The following is a 22,934-nucleotide window of genomic DNA, read 5'->3' on the forward strand; positions in this document are numbered from 1 at the left end:
AGCCCGGAGTCTGTTAGCAGGAACTTTAGCCATCCATCAAGTTACTTACCTCCTGAGCTCAAGAAGAGATAAAGAATGTTAGCTGTAGATAATGTTGACTTGCAAAGGAACGAGCCCGCGTAAAGTACACGTGTTTTGCCCTAACACATACTTCCAAAACGCTGAAGGAAAAATAAATATAAATTTAGAATAAATGGACAAGTTGGAATAAATAGTGAAACAGTAATAAAATATTGTTCATGCAGAAAGCTTCCAGATGTGAAACGGCAGGCCTTACGTGAATGTCGGTTCTTATAAACCCAAACAAAAGAAAAGGGAAAGCAGGATCTCACTGTGTGCTGGTGAGCATTACGTTCAGCTACAAAGCAGAATATTCCTCTCACAGATCTCACAGAGCCAGGAGACATAGTCAGGAGTCTAACTGTGTGTTTGTGAGAAGTTGAAAAGGCAATGCAGTGCCTGAGTGAAGAATATTTGGCTTTCTTTAAGCATTGCATCTCTGTGGTTCCCGTGACTGCTGCATAGCTGCGGAGGAGTTTCGATTAAAGCTCGGCGTTGGCTCGCGGCGAAGCGCGGACATTTCTGAATCACATCTGGAGCTAAACTCGAGTCCTTTTTATGACAAGGCTGTCAGCCTGAAGGAACGTCCACGTATATTAAATAACAACGATAAGGTGCATATGCCTACCGTGTTAGTTATTAATTCAGGCTATATAATTAAGTTTCAATATAATTATTGCGGTGATAAGAAAGAGTCAAGCAAAAGCACGAGATAGTGTGGTTTATTTTCTAAACGTGGTCCATTTAATTGCTCCATCTTAATTTATTGACTGCTTTACCGAAATACTTTGCAATTACATTTGAGAAGATTAGTTCTGTGTTATGGATCAATTTAATGTGATTATTATCTCAATTAGTCTTTGAATTCCCACATAAAACTTATTAATTGGGGCTCAGGCTACAATTGTTCCAAGAATGTTGTAAACTAATTTCCCCGAACGCTAATTCGGTAAGAATTGGGCTAGTTTCTCATTAGCACCACAACTCAACGAACACCATTAAGCCCATCTTATAAAACATCTAGAACTCTGAAGTGCATCCCAAATCTCTTACAGCTAATGAGCCACACAATTACATTTTTTTGGGGTATATTTGCAAGTGTCTTATGGGGAAGTAATCTGTTAGACAGGCTGATAACGAAGATGTCTTAAAATGTTCCGGCAGTAGTGTCTGATGTTGTTAATTGTTTAATCCTGTCAAACTTGATACAGTTGGAAAAGTTTGTTTGCCTGTTTGTTCGAAACATAAAAAAGTTAACTTTACTTACTTGACTTTATGAAGTCACACGACGTCAGACTGACATTTCCTGCAAAATTGTAAACGAGAGCTCAAATATATATCATTATGAGCTTGTCCTTGTGGATTGAAGTGAGGAAGGTTTTTGATTTATGTACTTGCTCAGTAACAGGAGGTCTTTGTGGCCATAATGTTCAAAACAGCAATGCCTAATGCTCATACTTGCAATTTATTTCACGAGGAAAATCATTTTTAGGAAATGAATGGTCAGGAAAATTGCGCAATGATATATTACCTTCACATGTAATTTTTTTTATTTGCGACTTATATGTATGTTTGGGTTTAAAATGTTCGTTTTGTTTCATTTTTCGAACTACTAACAATATTTCTCCCAAATTTCAAATAAGCATATAGTTTCTATTTGCATTTATTTACAGAAAATGAAAACTGGAGAAACAGGTCAAAATAACAGAAAAGATGCTCTGTATTTTTTCAGACCTCAAATACGGCAAAGATGACAAGTTCATATTCACTTTTAAGCAATACTACAGTAATAGTAATATTTGTACATGCATTTAGGAAAAGTTCAAAACTATAATGTAATAACCTTGATTTGTGTCTAGTCACATTGTTGTTGAATGACTTTATCATATGACTTTACTCCTGAGGTTTGATTTTGTTGAAATTCAACAGACCACAATACATCTAGAAATGCTGATTAAATCAAAAATTGGCTCTTCATTTTTTTCCGCGGCTATATGTCCTGAACATCTGAATGGTTAAAATGTTTTCCTGCTACAGTATATTTCAGTTTCTAAATTCAAATTAAACTTGAAGTCAAGTCTTCTGTATTTAGCTGTGATGGTTGTGATCTGCTAGCATTAACAAGAATCTCTGCACCACCCAGCAATCTGTTTTCCAATATCTTCTCACTGTCATTCACATACAATATACTTCTATTTGCTGCACACCACTGTTAGCTGACATGACTAATGGCGCTGAATTTCATAGCTGCCAAACCATTTTTCTTAGTGGTTTAGCTCAATGAAAGACAGCTTTGGGTAATACCAAATGAGACATTGTTGGTCTGTGACCTACCGCGTGCTAGACCTTTCCTGTAGCTCATTCGGAAGAACATTGCGCCAGTGTTGTTAAGGTCGTGAGTTCAATTACCAGGAAATGCATTGCTTGACAAGATGTACTGTGAAGGCTGATTCACTGCCAAAAAGACCACTTTATAATTTTCTCATCGGTTTGTACTCTGTGGACATGAATTAATTTGCAATTTCTGCTCATGGAGGTCAGGTGCAATACTGGTTCAAATGAGCCTTAATCATTTGTGGAATCATTTGTGTAATACAACATGACTGGACCTCTTGTGTGTCTGGCTAATTTGATTTTGGATAACCAGCAGGATTGAAGGTCGTATGAGGTGGTAAATTAATTGATCTGTTTGTGACCGTGTGACTGCACTAAATATGCAAAATGTGAGCGTGCGTACTGAGCTTCAGGTGATTTATCTCAGCACAATTATTTGTACACTAAAACTGAGCGACTGCAGACAATCATAATTATCTCTCTTTGTAAGCGTTTGCTTTTCGTTAATTCCTATAGCACTTTACACTGATTACTGCAAACTATGATCGATCCAAAAGGTTCAGTATGCATATTAATAGCAGTCTTCTAAATATCCCCATTATCATTACGGGATTAATAGTTCACTCAAGTTGTAAGTAATTACTTATGGATCGAAAATATGCTTGTAATTTATTCATCTTGGTAAAATAGCTCCGCTGTTTATTTGCAATCTTGTTCTTGTGTAGTTATTTTTGGCCGAGAACATGAGATGAATTGTAAATATGTACTATACACAATTTTCCAAAGGTTTTCCTACACGACAGCTCTATCACCAATAATAGAATATTGTATGTTGACATAGTTGAGTTTGCATGGAACAAGACTATCCATCATGACCGGATTTATATTTGTTTGGCACTGCAATGTGCGAGTTGTGTCGCTTTGATTTATTGCTCGTAAATAAGTCTTGTTTCCCCCCCGAAGACAGTTGGCCAAATCTCAACATGCACAATGTATATTCAGATCATGGCCCACTATATCAACTTTGTATATTAGAACATTATTTCTGCAACCAAACATTACTGCTTATGGCCGTTGAAGAAATCGGATTAACAAAAATGTCAAATGTACAGCAGGATGCTTGATTTCATTATTGTCTCTATGATTGTTTTTAATACACTGTCAATTAAATCATAATGTATATGTGTTACCACAGTTGGAAACTTTAAATCCAAACATATGCATAAGTGTCTGGGGTCTATTCAACAATTTTAAAATAAAAAGTGAAAGAGGCCCAGAGAAATATATGTATGGTCTGGAGCCAAAATAATACACATACTGTGTATATTGTGTGATGTTCCTCATTTGTAAGTTGCTTTGGATAAAGTATCAACATAAGACCGCAAGGGTTTGTCGAAATGAAACGTTGTTTAATATCGACCAAAGATAACGCAGGGAGTTGTCACAAAGGCTCTTGTCCTCAGGTAGGCTACGAAAAGAGGCCGGCATTTGCATAAAGAGTACATCCATCAGCACTCGAAGCAGTTTGATGAAATTTGACCATCCGTAGTAATAGTTATGAATAGCAACTGAGTAAATAACTATAAAGTAATTTTATGTTGGACTGTGTGCTTTTGTGTTGTCATTATGCGCGTGTTTGGATAGACCTAATAAGTGCATGTGCGCAATGTTTGTATACGTTACCCACCTCAGAGGATAGTGGGGGTTATTTTGGGGGTCGCGGGCTGAAAAGTTTGGGAACCCCTGGTCTAGGGTGCATACATGTCTACTTCTCTCATTCTGCAAAAATATTAACATTTGAATTCATTTCAAGGGATTTGCTCAAGCGGGTTTGCAGAGAGAAGGAAATTAAACAATATGATTTCATCATATTCTTCTAATTTCTTCATCTCCTCAAACCTCTCCTGGAATTCATGGTGCGGGTGGGTGATTTTTTTGAAGTGAAGTGTCAGAAATGTTAACACAAGAAAATCAGGAATCATCCAAGGTTGAAGAGCTCCACGCCTCACCTACAGTGATCTCAAGCTGTTGTTCTCGCCCCAGACTTGCAAACAAGAGCAACTCATAAAACTCATGAAATGATTCTGCTTGAAAACTAAGATCATACACCAAGAAGCAGCGTGAGATGGGGCACCCTCAAAAACAAGTGCAAAAGTCTGTAAATGCCGTTGGCTACATTTCAGAACACAGTGGAAGTTTTTACATATACTTTTTGATGGGTCCCCATGTTTATAAAGCTCAGAAATGTAAAATGATTCAACCCCAGCTAGTCATAGGTTTTTTCACATTCATAATGTATATGTCTAATTAAATAAAAAAATAAAAATGTGCATTTGTTATGTAAAGCAGCTATTTCTTCCAGCCCTGACCTTGAATTTTGTGGTGTAACTAAACGCTTTCAGGTTGATTCAGTCACAATAAAAGAAATTAAACCAAAAAATTTAGATGTTTAACACATGAAGCACTCTGCATTCGGTAGCTGCTGCAGCACTTTTGCTCATTTGCATGAAGTTGAACTCCACTCAACTTAGTTGCACAAAAACTCTAAAGTTTTAAAATAAAATTGTTTTAATTAAGGTACTGACTGACATGGTTGGATCTTATAAGTGAGTGTACATGTTTTTCTAAGGTACTGCATTGCACTTTTAAACAGTAGCTATTGTATGTAGATCATTTCATTCAAGTCAACAGAATATGGAGCGATTTTAGTCTCATTAATTATTCACGCGTAAAACAAGATACACACATGCGTAAACAGTTTCACATGAACAAAACCTAATTTACGTGCACAAAGTATACATATACATTTACAAAAAGCAATTCACGTGCGTAAAACAAAACTATTTTCTCATAAAGTACGTTTCGCAAACATACGACTGTGCACAAATATTTCGAAAGTTTAAAATGTACACGTTTATCGTGTTATGTGAATGTGCAAATCGTCACTCACGTGTGAATCGCCTTGGATGTGTGTGTGTGTTTTTTGAGACTCTCCTGGCAGCGCAACCCCTCCCACGTGGGTTGTCGTACTCTTTAGCCAATCAGATTCAACCTTACCATTCAACCAATCATAAACGCGGAGAGCACAGGACTCAAGTAAAACGGCTCTGCGCACCTTTTGCGCAGCTACACATCTATGCGCCCATACAAAACAATGTTTCCAAGAACTAGTTATTTATTGTCCTTGTTCATTTAAAACATACATTGTATGGACATACAAACATGAACATATCTCATCTATCAGGCACAGTTTGTTACCCAGACGGATTTTAGCAGTTCAGTGGAAGTGACTGCTGGTTGTGTAGTTTTTAAGTGGTCATGTTCACTCACTATTTCATACTTTTCTCCTACAAAATAAATTAATAAAAACAGATTTATTGCGTGGCTGTATTATGTTTTAATACTGCATCACAGATCAGAGAGTAGATTAGCGAAACTGTACAAACGAGCCTTTAGTGCTAACATTAGAGCTCCTTGAGTCCTGTGCTCTCCATGATTATGATTGGTTGAATGGTAAGGTTGAATCTGATTGGCTAAAGAGTACGACAACCCACGTGGGTGGGGTTGCGCTGCCAGGAGAGTCTCAAAAAACACACACACACATCCAAGCCGATTCACACGTGAGTGACGATTTGCACATTCACATAACACGATAAACGTGTACATTTTAAACTTTCGAAATATTTGTGCACAGTCGTTTGTTTGCGAAACGTACTTTATGAGAAAATAGTTTTGTTTTACGCACGTGAATTGCTTTTTGTAAATGTACAGTATATGTATACTTTGTGCACGTAAATTAGGTTTTGTTCATGTGAAACTGTTTACGCATGTGTGTATCTTGTTTTACGCGTGAATAATTAATGAGACTAAAATCGCTCCATAACAGAAATGTGTTTCTAGATTTGATAAATGAGGTTTCTTTCACCTTTGTTTTAACAAGTTTAAAAGGCTGAGCTGGAAATAATCTGCATTCGGTTTTGGTGTAAACACCTTCAATTGTATCACACAAGATCACAGGATCTATCATCTGTCTTTCCCCATCTGTTTCCCCATCTCTCCTCATTTCATCTCACCCCTTTCTCTCTAATGTTTATTAAAGATTATAGCCAGTGTGCGTAAAGTGTGAAATAAAGTTATGCTTTTACAAAGGAAATAAAGTTTTACAAAACAAAGGAAGTTTTAGAACATGGACACCGATTGAAGTTCTCTATTATCAGCCTGTTTTTTTTCCACTGCTTTCTCTGGTAAGATGAAAAAAACATTTTCAAAAATAGTAACTAAACTGCAAAAGATTTATCACCAATAGGACGAGGTGAAACAGATTCGAATAACATAAGTTATTCATAAGTTACTGCAAAAAAGAACAATGCATTGAATATGACGCTGCTCCCTTTCCCTTCTCCATGATACTAATCGTTGGAACAAACAGGTACATTCCACAGCAAGATAAGTGGCACATCACAGCATGAGTACGATTTTAAAGCATTACAGCATAAGCCGCTGTGCCAGTGTCTGTATTTAAGTAATTAATCTAAAATCCTGTGGCAGTAAGCCTTTATCTATAGCTACACGGTTCTATACCAGAATAATGTGGAGAAGCTGAACATAAGGATGCAATGGGCACATCTGATTTTTCCAATCGGACTCTGTGAGGTGTCATACCATGTAAAGATAATCAGAAATCGGTTATTCAGAAATTCCAGTAGCATGCAGTGGACTGAGAGGTGGTAAGAGTTCACTGTAGGGGTGTAACGATACTTCGTATTACGATATTTCGCGATGCAAAAATGTTACGATGCGCATCGTAGAGAGATGGGGATATTTTACGATATGTTTAATTCTATTCGTTCAGCGGTCAAGACGCTACCTACTCTGCGCCAGCGCGTCACGTGTGCTTATCTCACATATGCGGTAGAGAGAGAAGCACAAGACACAATCTGTGTCTCAAAGTGGTTTACAAAGCGTCATATTTTCCTTCACAATCGCCGTTCAAACACAGCAAACTTGAAGAGTGACTGCAGGCGAGTCACCCCGAAACGCATTACAAAGGCAACACAAACGTTTTTAAATGCCAATGTTAATTTATCTGCTAACGCGAGCTGCTGCATAACGTGATATACAACAGTTAGTTAGAGCAGTAGTTCTCAAACTGGGGGCCGTGGCCCCTGGGGGGGCCCCGAGATGGATCCAGGGGGCCACAGATTTTGTGGCATTTTATGAAATATAGAAATTGATCATAGATTTTATGCAATCAAAAGACCACCAGACAAAAGAATTGATGTTTCAGCATTGTATAACCGAATATGTTTATGTATATAAATAAAAATGTTAAATTTAAGATTCTAAGTCTTTATTTGGGGGGCCGCAAAGCGATGCACTCTACACAAAGGGGGCCTTACAATGAAAAAGTTTGAGAACCTCTGAGTTAGAATACCACCTGCATAGCGTAAAGTTATGTTTTATTGACAATTCTTTCATTTCTAGTTTGAAACGTTTTATCAAGATTATGCTTGATTTATGCCACACTGCTGTTGCGTTTGTTTGTTCTTTTAAAACGCATTTTGCTAACCTTGGATTTTCAAGGACGGTTTTTCTGTGGCTATATATTTACTTTAATTAATTAATTAATTAATTGCTTAATGAATTGATCACCTTTGTAAATCCGATTTACTAAATCGTTGGTCTGTAGTAGCTGGTTCGTTTCTGAAAATATTACAAAATTACAGAGTATAGTGTTATGGTGTTCTGGTATGAAATGAAGATGTCTTTTTTTTTCAATAATGCCATGCTCCGGAGTTTTAAGGATTTAGGAGATTTAGGCCTGTATGCTGCTTGTGGTCTGCCTTTTTGTTGGCAGGTACTGTATGAAACTTGCTTAGTTTACAGGTGAAATGGAAGGAAAAGTTCACAAAAATCTTGTCACTGTTTATTTATGCTCATGGTGATCGTATGACTTTCTTTTGGGCTAAAAAGTAGATTTAAAATATGACAATTTTGAATGGACTAGTTTTTGGCCCTTTTCTGTCATTTTCTAGCTTGCCATACATTATACAAAGTCCTTATTATTTTCCATGCATGCTTTGCCGTTATACGAGGGTAACAAAGCAATGACAGAATTTGAATCATCCCAAGACACGTGCCTCACTATCAGTGACCTGTGGAGTTTTGTCAGGGTCTATACTGTTTTGCTGCTTTTATGATAGTAATACCTCATTTTGGCCAAGCATTGCACATGTACTGTATGCGGTTTAGGTTAGGCTGCTGTTTACATAGCTCATCACAGGCATCACAGGCTTACTTGGTTCTGTGACACATTTATCAAATGTTTTTTCAAAACTTACAACTTTGCGACAGGTTACCTTGAGATCTCAATGTGTTTTTGGTTAACAAAACAGTCGGAATGTTGAGAGCTACTGTCCACATATGCAGCAAATATTTGGTGATGTAAAATTAAAGTTGGATTTTCAAGGACGGCTTTTCTGTGGCTAAATATTTACTTTAATTAATTCATTAATTAATTGCTTAAGTAACATGGTGGATGAAAGTATTTTGTGTTTTGTTCAGACAAAGTGCATAATGACAACCCTAGCGCCTTTTTAGATAAACCTTAACTTTCATTCAGTGGGAAAATGTCGCCAGTAGGCGCGAGGGCTCGCTTTCCCGGGCACAGGGCTCGTCTCTCTTGCAGCGTGACTCTATGCAGTGAGCAACAGGGAGAAGCAGCACATTTAATTCACCATACGACGGCCGGTGTGGGCTATGTCGACTGTTTTTATATATAAAAATGAACACAGTTCGTCTGTATATTAGCCCAATGATTACATCGAAAGAGGCTTTTTTGGGCAACAAGCTGTATTAAAATACAAGTGAAATAGAAGCGAAACAAGTCTGAAATTGCAACTCAAAAACGATGAATGACGATGACGTCACAAATATGTTAATTAGCATGTGACATCACCAAACGCCACAGTTCCACAAATTCCTAGCAGAAACACTGCATGCTTATGGCTTTTCATTTTTATTAATTCACCATTGTAATCTGATGTTTACTCTTCTTTTTTTTTAAATATCTATATGATTTTTAGCATGCATTGAACCGAATCGAGAATCGAATCGAGAGCTTGAGAATCGAAATTGAATCGAATCTGAGCATCTGAATCGATACCCAGCCCCAATTAAAATGATGTCATGTCAAAACCATATGTTTCTAAGAGAAAAATGATAATATTTTTTAATTATTTAGCGACATTGAAACAAGCACATTCAAATGCAATTTTCATGGTGACATATCAAGAGCTGTCAGTTTCTTTCATTCTCAAGGTAAACCGCTACATGATAACAGATGTCAACTTGTCGATACAGAAAAAGAAACCAGCACTTAGGTTAAAAAGCCAGTTTTAGAGCGGAACCAGCTAATTAAGTTTCTTGGGATCACAAGCCTGTCTTGTTGTCTGTACAGTATGTCTTGTTTTCTTTATTGCGATATGTGAAATTATTTTAGTTTATAGCATGTTGTCAATCAAGAAGATGAGGTTAATAAAGGATAATTACTTTGTCCATAAATATCTGCGTTAACTGCTTTGGTCTTTTGAGACTAAGACACAGCTTGTTGCTGTCTGCAAGCTTTTTTTGTGGAAAATACAGCCAATTTTCATTCATGCAGTCATTCACAGAGAGTATATTAAAGATATTATGGACAAATTTAGGTTATGTGCTCTGGCAAAGATTACGCACACCAAAGCAATTGTGAATGAATGATTGGGTATAAAAATGAAAGTAGCATTTACAATCAATCATGACGACTTAGAAGAGTAACACGACTGAAACAATTTAAATGTAAAGTATGCAGGGATGTAGAAAGTTCAAATTCAATTTGCACGCCTTTATCTCTCATCAGAAAGTAATGTGTGATTTTTGCCTGTGGCATAATGAATTTGATAATGTTTGGAGGATGGGCTCTGCAAATCTGTTGAAGTCTAAATTACAATTCCTTTGCACATTAGTATGACACAGATTTAGAGTATCCATTCGAGGTGTGGGCTGTTTAGTCACACTTTCTGAAGCAGTAATGACCTGAAAAAACTCAGGCAGTTTTATATTGCAATACAAATCAGTGTTTTCAGATGCACGCAAGTACTGTATATTAACAACTCACCTGATGCAGGATTATTCGTTCTGTAGTCGCCGTATAATGTCGTTCTGACTCCAAACAACACTTCTAACCTGCCAAACCTTGACCCCTTTGCTTTAGACTAAAGTGCCCATAGGTCAGTGATTGGACTGCAGGACGGGATTGACGATCACGTCCATAGGCCAATTCAGGATATTTACATTTCATGCCGCCTTGAAAAAACGAGACCAAATAATCTTCGCCTAAAATAACTTTACATATCATAAAAGCAATGCAACCAAGTTCTGCATGTGAAATATGGCAGGGCACAAATGAGCTGGCTTCTAAAGAGAGGGGAAACATCTATGGCAGTTCTGATGAGTCACAAAGGATTAATCTCTTGTCTGTGTGCAGGACTTAAAGTGCATAAGAGAGGAGACAACAGCGCTCGCCTTGCTTTTATCTGTTCTCCCTCTTCGCGCATTGTGCCTCGGCTGCACGCCTTCAGAAACGCATCTGCCACATCAAGGACAGGTTCTTCATCGAATCAAATAGCATTACTGGGCAAAGTGCTCGATACGTTTCCTGCAGAATACAACTTCAGTGTTTTTTTGTTTGTCCTATGAGAAATTGAGAAAAACCCTAGGTTTTTATTTAACACGGTGGCTAAATTAACAAAAAATAAATCGTCAGTGACTTCTGATCCTGTATATCAGCATAGCAGTGATGAATTTATGAACTACTTCACATATAAAATCCAAGATATTAGAGAAAAAATTATAACAATGCAATCAGTAGTGAAACCCGCTGAACAAACTAACTACAGCGCCCTTAAGGAGAAAATGCAATTATTTTATACCGTAGATCAAGATGAGCTGTCTAAAATTATTAGATCATCTAAATCAACAACATGCATACTGGACCCTATACCTACAAATCTACTGAAAGAGATGCTCCCAGAAATTATAGATCCTCTTCTTGGTATTATTAACTCATCTCTGACATTAGGACATGTGCCTAAAGCATATAAGGTGGCTGTTATAAGGCCCCTTGTCAAAAAACCCCAACTCGACCCTAGAGAACTAAGGAACTACAGGCCTATATCGAATCTACCTTTCATATCTAAAATTCTGGAAAAAGTAGTTTCAACTCAATTATGCTCCTTCCTCCAAAGGAATGACATCAATGAAGAATTCCAGTCTGGATTTAGAGCATGTCACAGTACAGAGACTGCTTTGATCAGAGTTACAAATGATCTGCTATTGGCGTCTGACCGAGGTTGTATCTCGTTATTGGTGCTGCTAGACCTTAGTGCTGCATTCGATACCATTGACCACAGCACACTCCTACATAGACTCGAAAATTATGTCGGCATTAAGGGAATAGCTTTGAAATGGTTTAAATCTTATTTATCCGACCGTTTTCAATTTGTAGCAATAAACAATGAGGTGTCACGCAAATCGCAAGTCCAGTACGGTGTACCACAGGGCTCAGTCTTAGGGCCTCTGCTCTTCGCATTATACATGCTACCTCTAGGAGATATAATAAAGCGACACGGAGTTAGCTTTCACTGTTATGCTGATGATACTCAACTTTATATTTCCTCGAAGCCTCATGAAACACAGCAGTTCCATCGAATAATGGAATGCATAGTCGATATAAAAAACTGGATGAGTAACAACTTTTTATTACTGAACTCGGACAAAACGGAAGTGTTACTTATTGGACCGAAAACTGCTATAAGTAACAACCAAGAATACTGTTTAACTATTGACGGATGTTCCATAAAACCCTCGTCGTCAGCAAAGAATCTTGGCGTTCTATTCGATAGTAATCTGTCATTTGAGAGCCACGTCGCCAACACCTGTAAAATTGCGTTTTTCCATCTTAAGAATATATCTAAACTACGTCATATGCTGTCAATCTCAGATGCAGAGAAGTTAATTCATGCATTCATGACATCAAGACTAGATTACTGTAATGCACTGTTAGGTGGTTGCCCTGCAGGCTTATTACAAAAACTCCAATTGGTCCAAAACGCGGCAGCTCGAGTTCTTACACGTACAAAAAAGTATGAACATATTAGCCCGGTTCTGTCAACCTTGCACTGGTTACCTATAAAGCATCGCGTTAACTTTAAAATCTTGCTTATTACCTATAAAGCCTTACATGGTTTAGCTCCTCAGTACTTGAATGAACTCCTTTTGTATTACAGTCCTTCACGTGCATTACGCTCTCAGGCGTCCTGTCAGTTGGTAATACCTAGAATTTCAAAATCAAGTGCAGGTGGTAGATCCTTTTCCTATCTAGCGCCTAAACTTTGGAATAGTCTTCCCTGCACTGTCCGGGAGGCAGACACACTCTGTCAGTTTAAATCTAGACTAAAGACGCATCTTTTTAATCTTGCATACACTACTCTTCCATAATATAAATCTTCAGAGGGTTTAGGCTGCATTAGTTAGATCAACCGGAACCAAAAACACAACTGATGTACTTGTTGCATCAAAGAGTACAGAACAGTACTCTACTCTCAGCCAGTCTTGTCTCATTGTTCCAAGGTTACCACAGCGAGCAGGATGCAGTTCATGGCCTGACCTGATGGTAGAGCGGAGAATGGGAAGTGGGGACCTGACAAGAGCTGAGATGATAGAGCTGGATAAAGAAGGACGCGGTCTCTTGACATGTCTTCACCACAAAATTTCAAATGCTATTAGATTATTAATGATAATCTTAAACTATAATTTATTTTATTATTAAGTTTATTTATTTTATTTAGCCTTGTTGTGCAAGTTCTCTGGAGCTTGTGCAGAGGCAGCAGCTTTTGCCAGAGGGGAACTGGAATCCCCTGGTTGGGCCTGGGTTCTCCTGAGGTTTTTTTTCTCGATTAGAGTTTTGGGTTCCTCGCCACCGTTTGCATACTGTTTTTGCACTATCTGCCTGACCGGGGGGGCTGCTTTAGAATCTTAAAGTTTTACTTAATTAATATTGCATATAGGAATTTATTATCTGTTATATTTGACCTGTGCTTCTCTCTCCTTTATCCTAAATGTGTGCTCTCACTGAGCGTGTGTGTGTGTGCGTACTTGTCTGTGTACGTACGTGTGTGTGTGTGTGTGTGTGTGTGTGTGTCTGTGTGTGTTGGTGTGTGTGCGTGTTGTGTGTGTGGAGTGTTCTGTGTGTGGGTGTGTCTGTCTTCTGTGTTTTCAACCTTTTCTTGTTTTTGCAGGTACAACTTTGATTGTTTTGCTTGTAGTCAATATGTCTCATGTACAGCTGCTTTGTAACAATGAAAATTGTAAAAGCGCTATATAAATAAAGTTGAGTTGAGAGAGTTGAGAGTAGAAATAAACAAAGCAATACTAAGTCTATACACCCTCTTTGATTTTCATTGCTTTTGATTCCTTATTCTCAAGAAAATTCACTAAACAATTTAGAAGCTCCAGAAAGCACATCCATCATAAAGATATATACAGTATTCTAAGTTTATTTAAAGGTTGTTGTGTCGTGTATAAATCTGAACGGACAATAGCAGACAGCCCTGCATGGTAAGCTCACACATGGCTGCACGTCGAATGTTATTTTTTTGCATCACATCAAATGACATCAAACTGTCATCTATCGTGAAATGCAAGCCCACAGCTCATCTTAAGTTATTATTATTTATAAGCTTATTGTTGGGAATCAGGGTCTGATAAGGAACAAGGAGACCGATTTTCATGCAATTGCTCATTTTTCTTTATTTTAACCCAAAAAGTTGCACCTCTTTTAATGGAAATAAGTTGCAGAAGTCAGCTGTCTGGTACAATTACCATTTCTTATTCACTGTCATGGAAGGCAAGGAAAGAAATAATTAAAGACTTTGGATTTGCTTGATGAGTACAGTTTTCCTTCTTGGGTTAGATAATATATATTTTCTATTGAACCAGAGCGTTTCTTTGAACATATCAAAGGGCTATCCCACTTTTAAATGGCCTTTTTTAATAGGCTTTACTTGTGGTACAGCCATGTACCAGGAGTTTGATACTTGCTTGTCTGTTGCATATTGGCAGATGGACATTTTCGTTCTAGACAAAAGTCTTTGTAGCAGAAGTCGTTCAGTAGTGCTGTCCAATTCCAGTAAAGTAATCCATTCCATATCGACCTGCAAGATAGGCAGCTACACTGTGCATGATCTTTTAAGTGTGTTTTACCTGATTTGCATAACTTTAGTGAAGCGGGTGCTAACGCGTCAAAGACAGCGCTTGAAATAAATGATGCTGTCGTCACATTTCATTCTAAGTGAATTCCCTTTTCAGTTTGAGCAAAAGCTGTCAGAGGTGATGCTGTCGGGAGTATTTTCCTGATGATGCATGCTTTTCATCTTGTCACTCAAACAATAGCTTTATCAGCACAATCTCAACGGGTTTTCATCTCATCTGTCTTTTTATATCTCTCTCTTTCTCCTAAAGGGTTTTTTCTGTCTGTGCAGTAATATTAGTGTGAACTCACCTTTACCCACTACACTTGAATACGAGACATTCTCAGTGGTGTAGTCTAGTTTTTTGCAGTGAGTATACTCTGATCCCCCCCAGCCTACTCACCCGTACCAGGTCAACAACCCATATTTAAGCACCACCACACTCACGAATGCATAGAGTATGCCTCTATATGTAATCAAGAGCATTCTGAAAGATTTATTGCAAGCAAGATTTCAATAGCCAATGACAGCTGGGGGGACTTGCTGGTTTTGTTAATCACTGTTTAACTCAGCCAATTAAGAGTTACATTTAGCCCTAGATGGCATATGTATACAACCCCCAATGCACAGGTTTTATCCATGTGAAAACCCAGCTATAAAGTCATTTATTCGTGATGTACTATTTCTACATAAACCCACCCTGCTAAAAAATAATATTACATAAATTCTATTGGTTTACTATGACTTTACAAATTTTTCTTTTACAAAATTTTAAAAAGTATTGGGCATTAATGTGCTTTCTATTGATCCCCATCTGCATCTCTTGTGTTTTGGGCAGGGTTCTATTCTTTTTTCAGCAGGGCAACCAACATAATGTAAAGAATATCCTGCGAAAGTACAATCTTTAGATTTTGATATAGTTTTGACTGACTAAGGCCATGTCAAAGAATTCCAGTAAATCATATTGAAATAAATGGTTAAAATCAAACTCTGATGCTCGTCACTAATAACTAGATTTTAAGCCTATAGTTTTCACACACTGGGTCACTTATGAGTGTAAGTTGGGCCTAGTATTGACATTGATAACTATGATAATTAACAATGAACATTTGTGCCGTTTTATCAAGCCTCCGTTGCACTTATAGATTGCTGGCAGTGTCTCTAGCCTGACTTTCACAAGGCTTGCCAATCTCTTATCATCTAAAACAATTATATAGCCTACATTGTAAGCCTACAAGTTTTCTCTCCCTTTCTCCCTCATTTATTGATTCACCACACAAACTAACATTTGTGAAGTTGGCTAGTTAGACACAATTTAATATGCCTGAGGATCGTTGGATTTTCTGTAACACCTGCTGCAGCTGCACCCGAAGTGCCAGTAGCATCAGGGGCAGGCTTACGAAAACACTGAAATAGTTGAGCTTTTTTAAGTGGGTATACGGAAATTCTTGATCTTTTCTAGTGGGTTTACGGCGTATACCTGCGTATCACGTAGACTACACCACTGGACATTCTACTCTGGTAGGGCGTCTGCAGTGCCAGACATTATTATCCTTTCATTTGAAATCTGACCATAGCATTCCTTTGTTTACTTTGCTGAAAGGTTGGCTACATAACGCTTCCTGCAGGAGCATTTTGTGACCCCATTTGTAGAAACAATCTGTTGAGCTTGCACTCCTTCACCTTGGAGAAAATATAAGCTTCCAACAAGAGGAACGGAAGTTGACTGAAGTATCGCATGGCTTTAGATGCATGTAAAATGTGTTATCTGTCTTAGCTATTTGGCCTTAAATCAAAAAAGGAGAGATCATGGTCATTTGTTTTTCTACTGTTTACTCTAGTGAATATTTCTCGGTTTATTTTATTATTTAAGTCAGCTGTATAGTTCAGTAGCGGGGCATGTTGTCACGGCTACTTTGCAACAATAGAAATGATCATCCTAGATATTTCAGCTACTTGTAAATAGTACAAAAACCTTAAGAATCATCATTCAGAACTATAAATTTAAGGCTTTTAAAGGCTTAAACCCTCATATCCTCTTTCCTCATCATTGGACTTTTTTGCAAATTAACTACTTGTTAATTCCGTTCCATTAAATATGTGAATTTGCTTTGATGGAGTTGTACTTATAGTCTGGCTCTTTTTCTTTCTTTTCATTTGTACTTTTTTGTCATATCTGAACCTGAATCTGGATGGACTGTCTGTTGTTTCCACCTCCTTGAGCACTGACGTTTTAGTCAGCTGGGGAACCTGCAGAGAAAAAAGAAGATGAGACAGCTAAGTTTATCACACCATTTCATCCATATCTCTGCATTTTCTGCTCGGTGGTCATATAGAGTGTGTGTGTAAGAGAGAGCAGGAATATGTCCACGTCCTCTAATGTGCAGTCTTGTTTTGTTAATAATCTCAGAACCATTTGATCCGGATTTTGCACGTTTTTCTGTCCATTAACTTTGTGATGTATTGCATCTGCATGACTTTTAAGATGATGTTGCCGTGTTCAGACGTCATCAGCATTCAATCATTTGGCAATGCTGGGATTTCATTCTCATGGGTTAGGCTGTAAAAACTCTTGTGTGCCCCAAAGGAAGCTTGGCTAATAACTCAAGATGTGCGGTTTCATCCTAAGGGGTTGCCGCGGGAGACTATTTTGACTGAGAGCTGAAGTCACATACATTTATTCTTCTTAGACATGGTAATAAAATGTGTGTTTGGCGGGGTTTGTTATGTATTATTGATATTTTAAAATGCTAGGCGTGAAGAATTTATGGTCAAAAAGTATACAGGTGGTTGCAAATATTTTATCATTGTAAACCAGATGTTGATGTTCCGTTATTGGACAATCTGTATACTTATCATGTTTTTCACATCTCAATGGTCCGGGCTTATGTATTCGTCATACTTAAAATTCTCTCTAAGTCCTGCTTCACAGTCCGGATCTTTTCTTCTAGGACTGCTTGACACTTCATGGCAGTTTGTGTAGTCTACCTTCTCATGTATCCATAACAAATGTATGCTTTAAAATCTATCATAAAAAAGCAATGACGACATCTAGGAAGATGAATACAAGATTTCCGGTGAAAAATCGCACACGCATTATCTGTGTTTGAAATTGATAAATGGACCTCTCGTTCAAAATAAAAGTACTCAGGCAGCGCTTTTATTTATGGCGTTTATAAAAATGTATAAAAATGTACAGAACTTGCTTATCTTTTTCTCTGTTGAAATGATGCTTTATCTTCCCCTGTGGCTCTGTAAGTAATGTTTTAGATTATAAAATATCACAGGTTAACCTGTTTTAGAGAGAAAAAACTTTAAGTTAAGTGTTAAAGTGTAAAATACTTTTACAGGGACTCATTAGAATTCTTAGATATATGAACTGACTTAAAAAGGGCTTGGTAATTATTACAAGAAAATTCAGTCGTATCCTCAGACACCTGCGGGTTTTCATTGTTAAGGTCTCTTGGATAACACTATCCTCAGGGGATGTGTTGGCGGCTTTAATAATGTTTGATACTATAAATAAAAAAAGCAATACAGATGACAAATAAAATGCTTTGAGATGTGTTGTGGAAAGTATGTATCTGTCAAAAGCATTTAGGTGTTTTTTCAAACTCCAGGCACTTTTAAACAGATGTCAACAACATCTTTTACATTTTGCTTGTATAATTATCACATGAAAACGGTATTAAAAACTTTTCCCGAATTATCTCTGAAGTTGAAAATTGAGCATATTCATTTTTGAAAACTGTTACCCAAACAATAACTGTCATTTCTCCCACAGAATTATAACAAACACAATACATAATGTAAGCTGAAAATTCTCTTGTAATGCGTGCATGTCCACCGTTTGACACTGTTAGTAGACCAGTTTAATACTGTATTGAGATGTGAGAATTGTGACTTTTTATTTACGTGATGACTTTATTTTAGATTGTATTTCTGAACAAGTATATTCTGTTTATGAGACTTGTGTGAAAAGACCTGGAGTCTAGTATTGGTAGACACACATAAAAATGTAGATCTCGGAGAGTAAATAAAAAAGAAACTTTACTGCTGTTGTTCAAGATTTAGGCTAAGTGTCATACATTTTCATGAGGAAAGTCTTTGTCTTCAATGCAGAAAAGAATCTCACAAACAAGGGTTCCAGGTGTCAGGGAGTTAAAACGTTATTGCTCGAGCCAACAAAGTAGTGAGACGCCCATGAGATCGTCTAACAACACAACATTTTACATCATCAATTATACTGTTACTCTTGAGGGGTGTAGGTCCTATTACACCAATCAGGAGTCTCAGGTTTGTCACTTTTGTATTTAGCCAGTCCCCTTTCCTTCGCCACCATTAGTTTCTAAGCACATCGGCTGAACTTTAATGGTGGCGAGTCGGCCTGTTTAATATTTTTTTAAAAGACATTCTCAAATAATAAACCATTACATCATTACTTTCCCGTGAGAATATGTTCTCAAAGCAACATCAGTTTCTCATGGTAAATAAGAACATTTTCTCATCAAATCATTGCTTTCTCGTGGTGAATGAGAATATGTTTTTCCCTTCGCGCCTTATCTCTAGGTCACACTGCCCTGGTGAAAATGAGTCAACATTGAAAACTGTTTTCTGTAGGCCTCAGATGTTCTGTAGGCCTCTTCGACGACACTGGATTTTTAATGTGCTTATAATGTGCTCTTAAAACATTGAAACTGTGCATTTGTGCGTAACTTTATATCATATTGAAAGGATATTTTCTACAAGAATATTTACTACAAAGTGAAGGTATATTAATTCATTATGATTATATAGAATAGTACATAAGTGACATTCAAATCTAGTAAATGCTTTATAGCCGTCTATTGTTGGGAAATCATTTTTGGACTTTTTGGTCTCGGGATCCATTTGTTGCATCTAACAACAAATCCAAAAACAAAATTGTTTACACCGGAAAACAATTCCTTTTTTCAATCCACAAAAACTACTTTTGTCAGTTCATATCTTAGTCATTGTCTTTTTTTATCATTACGTTTTGATTGTATTATTACATTTAATTATTTTGTTCTGCATCTAGGGTCACCCCATGCTCATTCTTTCAAATGCAAAGTCATTTCCAGTTGACTTATTACTCTGCTTGACAGATGTCATATGAAGAAGTATTCTCTATAGGCCAGGCACGGCCAATAAATCACTTTGTATTTCTTTCCTCCTTCCCTGATAAAATGTGCACTGTCCATCCTTACTAATCGCAGGCTTTCTTCAGTATTAACTCGGGACTGGCCGGGCTGATTAATGGATCTGTTTTCAGAAAGCACGTCTGCAGTGGGCGGGGCATGATTAATTGAGCCGGGTGGTACGATGGCAGCACAGATGACCCAGCGCCCAGAATACCTTGAGGATCTGTTGTAGTCACATGCTACATGTTACTCTCCTGCTTGTGAGCATGACACAATACTTAATACCTTTCACCAGTTTAATATTCTGTCATTATTTACTCACCGTCATATCTTTCTAGTCCTCTGTAGCTGTCAATCAAAAGGCACTTCCTGTCTAAGTGGGCGGTTCTTGGCCAGTTTGAACTTTATGCAACTACTCAAGACTTAACCCCAGCCACCGCTTAAAATAATTATAAAACATAATTAACCCCTTAATTCATACTTCTTCCCTTTGTCAGTTGCCGCCCTCCCAAATATATGGAGTGTGATCGGCGCATGGCGAACACCACACGGATATTAACAATACGAAACAATCCAAATGATCTTTAAGGGGAGTTACCTTCATTAAAAGCTGAACTTTATACAACCTAAAGGACAGGATAAAGAGGGTTGGGGCGTTACATAAATGTTAAAAGGGCCAGAACTTGATGACCTTTAAAAAAGAAAGTAATGATTTGGTTTTAAAGCCACTAGACCAGACCAATCACCTGAAGTCCTTTTAAAATGAGCAGGGCCGACGGCCTGGTTAACAGGCCTAGCTGCATCCTCTTAGGGTTTCACTGTATTTTTTTAGTGGAGGTCTGCAGACGAAATGCCCGAAATGTGAAAGGCAGATGGCAGGTGAGTCTGAGATTGATGGTCGAGGTAGAAAATGGCACTGATGTGACTGGTCATGGATCAAAAGGCCGGTGTGATTGGATGGGAATAATCTTGGCATTGCCCCTGGTGTCTTGAATACATTAAAACTAAATCGTCTGCTCCTTTTAAGTTTCATTGCACTTTCCTTTAAGATGTTCAGTCAAAGACATTAACAGCCGGTTTGGAAATAAAAGGCAATTTGGAATAAATACAATTGTTTTATGAGGTTGCGCTCATTTTCCGCATCTGTTAATGAACTATGGCGTATTAGTGTTTCTTTGTTGTTCTCTTTAGCTACAAAACGTAAAGTAACGATAATCTAATTTTGGATGCTTATGCGGGAAGTGCCTTGGTCCATTCTCTAGGTGCCAGCAGGAAATAACTCATAGGCTTTTTATCTTAAATTGGCAAGGAAAGAATTTGCTAATGTAAACCGCTTGAAAATAAATGATCTAGCTAAAATGTCATTTGACAAGAATACTGTACTACTTTAACATTGTAATGAATGAGAATTATTTAATAATACAACTTAAATCTGTGTTCTAAGTGTGCATTGTCATAGCTGCACTTATGGAAAATTTGCTTGTCAATTCATCTCGGATATAATAGAAATCAAGGGAATCTTTATTAAAATGTCATTTCTGAAGTTTTTGCTTTGTTTACTGTCATCAGGATGCTTTGAGAACATCTACTGTAGATCTTGAATGCAGTGAACGGTAACAGCTCTTATTGAGTTATGGATTATTATAAGAGTGGGTTCTTTTATTGAATATATCAAAGCCATTTATCCGACTCACACAAAAGTCTTTTATCAAGCTTTACAATTAATTTCATGCTTAAATAACTTCTACTTTTATCCGAACCAGTATTACATGGTATTTGCTTGGCACTGTGAAATTTTTGATACCCCGAGCTCTGTTCACAATGTGGTTTTAGCATTTTATTTTATGTTAATTTCTGCAAAGATTCTCACAGTGGTACAGCGAGAAAAATGTCAAGTTGGTAATCTGTGATTGTTTTCCATAGAATAGATTGTGGAAATCTTAGCAGGGGTTTTTTTGTGTGTGTCTTTGTTTTGTAATTAATAAAAAGCCTGAGACATGTTTTTTAATTCGGTCGAACAAGCTTCAAAATTAGATGTATGTTGTATGTCCACCATGGATGGCTGGCTGATCATCTGCTTGTGTACCGCCTCAGGTTGTGCTATAAATCTCCAAACCTCTTTCAGGCATGGGTAGAGTTACCGCAAGCATGGCAAACCGTGTAGCAGGTACTGATTTATGAGGTTATATTGATAGGGGTTTCTTAATTAAGGAAACTTTGAATAGCGAGGCGGGAGATGTTAAGGGGGGATGCGCATTTAAGAAATTAAAAAGAGGGGTGTGTGTAAGCGGAATTGCGGGATTGATTGAAAGCAAAGCAGGTTCAGGCAACAGGACTGTTGAGTGGTTTACAGCGCATTGCTTTCTGCAGCATCACGGGAGACGCAGGAATTTATTAAACCGCATCAATTAATCATCACAGCTCTGCAGGACTAATTGGATGGAATGTGAATGCTGGGTTATCTGTGGTTGTGAATAATGGGATGTCAGGAATGCTGCGTTATGGGATTGGCATGTTTTAAAGAATGCATGTGTGCGTTTTATTTTAACATAGTGTTTACTGGCAGCATTCTTCACATGAGAAGACCGACATTTATTTACTGAATTTGCTTTATAAGCTTGAGAATGTGATTGGAAATGGAACATGCTGGACACACTTAGCAAAGGGATACTTCACCAAAAAATAAAAAAATCTTCGTTATTTACTAACCCTCATGTCATTTCAAACCTGTATGATTTTGTTTCTTTTGCAGCAAACAAAATAAGATATTTTGAAGAATGTTGGTGACCAAACAACACTGGACCCCATTGACTTCCAAAGTATGGACACATAACCACTGAGACATTCCTGAAAAAATATCGTCTTTCATGTTTCGCAGATGAAAGGAACTCAAACAGGTTTGGAATGACTTGACGGTAAATAAATGATGCAATATCCTATCCCTTGAACTCTTTTGCATTAAGTGAAAACAAAAGGTGCTGAACGCTTCATCTTGATACAAACGCTCTTGTCTGTGAAACAGAGTCAGGTTTGCCTCTTGGACTGATTTATCAAGATAATGAGATAGGGGAGAGGACATACTAATTGTGCT

This window comes from Triplophysa rosa, linkage group LG19 (genome assembly GCF_024868665.1).
Source record: "Triplophysa rosa linkage group LG19, Trosa_1v2, whole genome shotgun sequence".
NCBI lineage: Eukaryota > Metazoa > Chordata > Actinopteri > Cypriniformes > Nemacheilidae > Triplophysa > Triplophysa rosa.